This window comes from Mixophyes fleayi, chromosome 7, assembly GCF_038048845.1.
Source record: "Mixophyes fleayi isolate aMixFle1 chromosome 7, aMixFle1.hap1, whole genome shotgun sequence".
Taxonomy (NCBI): domain Eukaryota; kingdom Metazoa; phylum Chordata; class Amphibia; order Anura; family Limnodynastidae; genus Mixophyes; species Mixophyes fleayi.
In genome coordinates this window covers 10652702-10656036 of record NC_134408.1, presented here as the reverse complement: position 1 = coordinate 10656036, position 3335 = coordinate 10652702, and positions in this window count along the sequence as shown.

Sequence of the window (3335 nt, the reverse complement as noted above, 5' to 3'; positions counted from 1 at the left end):
CTGTCTCCATGAAATAAACTTTACTCTGATTTGCAACATACTAAACAACCAGAGAATTCTCCCGTCAGCAGACACAGATTACATGATATTGGAAGTTCCCATCGATGCTTACTTCCTTTTCTTCACAACTGTTAAGAATTTTTGTATTTCCTCATTGTTCAGATCTCCTTGTGCAGCTACAACTGTAAATTTATGGCATAAGTAGGCAACCTGTGGATCTCCAACAGGACAAACTGGGACTTGTAGTTCCACAACAGCTAGAAAGTCAATATGTATATTGGACTCCGCTGTTTTGCCTGTGCCCCTGACCCTTGGCGTGTTATCTGATCATTCTACCTTGCTTGTGACCATCTACTCAGCCTCTTCTGGCCTGCCGCTGCAGTGTTGTATAACGAACTTGCACTACACTAAGAGTTAAGTCCTGGGGGCAGCTGAGTACCTGTGAGCACATAAAGCTCTATGGGAAAGGCGGCTGCTAAAGGTAAAGACCTCTGTCATCTGTTCTGCAAGTTAGTTCTCAGCAACCTAACATTAAAATTCTAGGAGGAATTCCTCGGGATGGATGAAAACGGAGCCAACCCATCTCCAGCCCAAGTCCTGGCTGGTCAAATTCAGACCCTGTCGCAGATGGTTCAGGGATTATCACATCATTTGTCTGCTCAAGAGGAAGCCTCTAGGACTTCACAAGCCACTATGACTCCTGCGGTAGAACCCAAGTTAAATTTGCTGGACCTGTTGTCTGGGAACAAAGCTTTGTTCTGGAATTTCAAGGAGAGCTATAAGCTCTATTTCCATCTGAGACTTTGGTCTTCCGGCTCGGAACAACAGTGGGTTGGGATCATCATCTCCCTCCTCCAGAGTGATTCCCAGTCTTGGGCCTTTAGTCTGGCTCTAACAAGTCCTATCATGCAGTCTTTGGATGCTTTCTTCAATGCTTTGGGTCTGCTCTACAATGACCCGGATCGAGTGGCCTCCACTTAGGCTCATCTGAAGGCCTTGAAACAAGGCCGGCGACCTGCTGAGGAATATTGTGCTGAATTCAGACGATGGTCAACTGACAGCGAATGGAACGATCCAGCGCTACGTAGTCAGTTTCGCTTAGGGCTTTCAGAACAGATCAAAGACGCTCTGGTACAGTATCCTTCTCCAACCTCCCTGGAGGCCCTCATGCAGCTTGCCATCAAGATCAATAGAAGAATTAATGAGAGGAAGGTAGAAAAAGAGGCACCATCTTTCTCTTCTGCTTTTGTTCCCACACCTACAGACATGGAAGAGCCCGTGCAATTAGGCGCATACGCCTTTCTTCTGAGGAAAAGAACAGAAGACGGTCTCAAGGCCTTTGCCTCTATTGTGGCATCAAGGGCCACTTCTCCCGCTCTTGTCCCAACAAATCGGGAAAAGAGCATGCCTAGGGATCGAGGGTGAAGTTCGCCTAGGTCTGCAAATCTTTTCCCTAAAAAATTGCTGTTTTGGTTCCAGCACACGTCTCTCATGATGCCTGTTCTGTGGCCATCTCGGCCTTTATTGACAGTGTTGCTGCTGTCAACTTTACTGGACATCGGGTTCGCTCACTCGGCTGGCATTCCTTCTGTAAAGCTCAATTCCGCTATTATAGTTTGTGGCCTGGAAGGTAGTCCAATGCCTGGCAGCAAAATTCTTTGTGAGACTCCTCTACTGCAGCTAACCGTGGGTGCTCTCCACTCAGAAGTCCTGTCATTTTTCCTAATAGATTGCCCGTCTGTTCCTTTAATCTTGGGCCATCCCTGACTCGCTCTCCCTGTAGTGGTTTGGGGAAATTACTCAATGGAGCCCTTACTGTTCACGGTCCTGCTTGACCTTGCCCCTCCGGATCTTGCAACCAATGCTTGAGCAGCTCCCTCCTCAATATCATGAGTTCCAGGACGTGTTCTGTAAAAAAGCAGCTGACTCTTTACCTCCACATCGTGACTTCCATTGTGCCATTGATCTGATTCCTGGTCCTAAACTACCCAAAGCGCAGTTGTATTCTCTCTCTGGTCCCGAGACCAAGGCCATGCAGGAATACATAGAGGAAAATCTGGGAAAAGGGTTTATCAGGCTATCTAAATCTCGAGTAGGAGCCGAATGCTTTTTTGTCTCGAAAAAAGATGGTGGATTGCGGCCCTGCATCGACTACCGGGGTCTCAATCATATCACGGATAAGAATACCTATTCTCTTCCCCTCATTTCTGTGCTATTTGACCAACTAAAAATTGCCACCGTCTTCACCAAAATCGATCTCCGTGAGGCATACAACCTCATCCGCATCAGAGGGTGGGACGAGTGGAAAACAGCATTCAACACACATTCTGCCCACTACGAGTAGCTGGTCATGCCGTTTGGCCTTAGTAACGTACCTTCCGTGTTTCAAGACCTAATTAAAGAAGTGCTTCATGAATTCCTCGGTCAGTTTGTTTTCGTGTACCTGGATGACATCTTGATATATTTCCAGTCATTGTCTCTGCATCGGTGTCACGTCAAGCAGGTTCTCCAAAAGCTTTGTAAGCATCATTTCTTTGCCAAGTTGGAGAAGTGTGAATTTGAGGTGCAGAAGGTGTCATTTCTGGGATACATCATCTCCCCCGCTGGTTTCTCCATGAAGCCAACTAAGGTCCAAGCCATTCTGGATTGGGTGCAACCCAATAACCTCAAAATTGTTCAGAGTTTCTTGGGTTTCGCAAACTATTATAGAAGGATTATCCACGGTTTCTCACATATTGTGGCTCTTATTGTCACCCTTACCCGTGAGGGTATGGATCCAACTAATTGGCCCCTTAAGGCGGTAACCGCATTCGAAACCCTCAAAAAAAGTTCTCAGACACCCTAATCCAGATATACCCTTTCTAATGGAGGTTAATGCATCTGATGTCGGAGCTGGCACTATCCTCTCCCAGAAAGACCCTCATACTCACCGTTTACATCCGTGTGCATATTTCTCCCACAAATTTTCTACTGCTGAAACTAATTATGATGTGGGTAACAGGGAACTTTTGGCCATTAAGTGGGCCTTTGAAAAATGGCGTCATTGGCTGGTAGGAGCCATGCATGTAATCTCCGTGAAAACTGACAACAAGAATCTGCAGTTTATCCAGTCAGCCAAATGGTTGAATCCCAGACAGGCCCACTGGGCACTCTTCTTTACCCGGTTCAACTTCATAATTACCCACAGACCCGGTTCTAAAAACATCCAGGCAGATGCTCTATCTAGGAGCTTCATGTCACATCACGTTCCAGTTTCTCAACTACTGTCTATTGTTCCATCATCTATCATCCATGCCAGACTGAATCAAGACTTGGGAATGACTCTCCGTAGATTT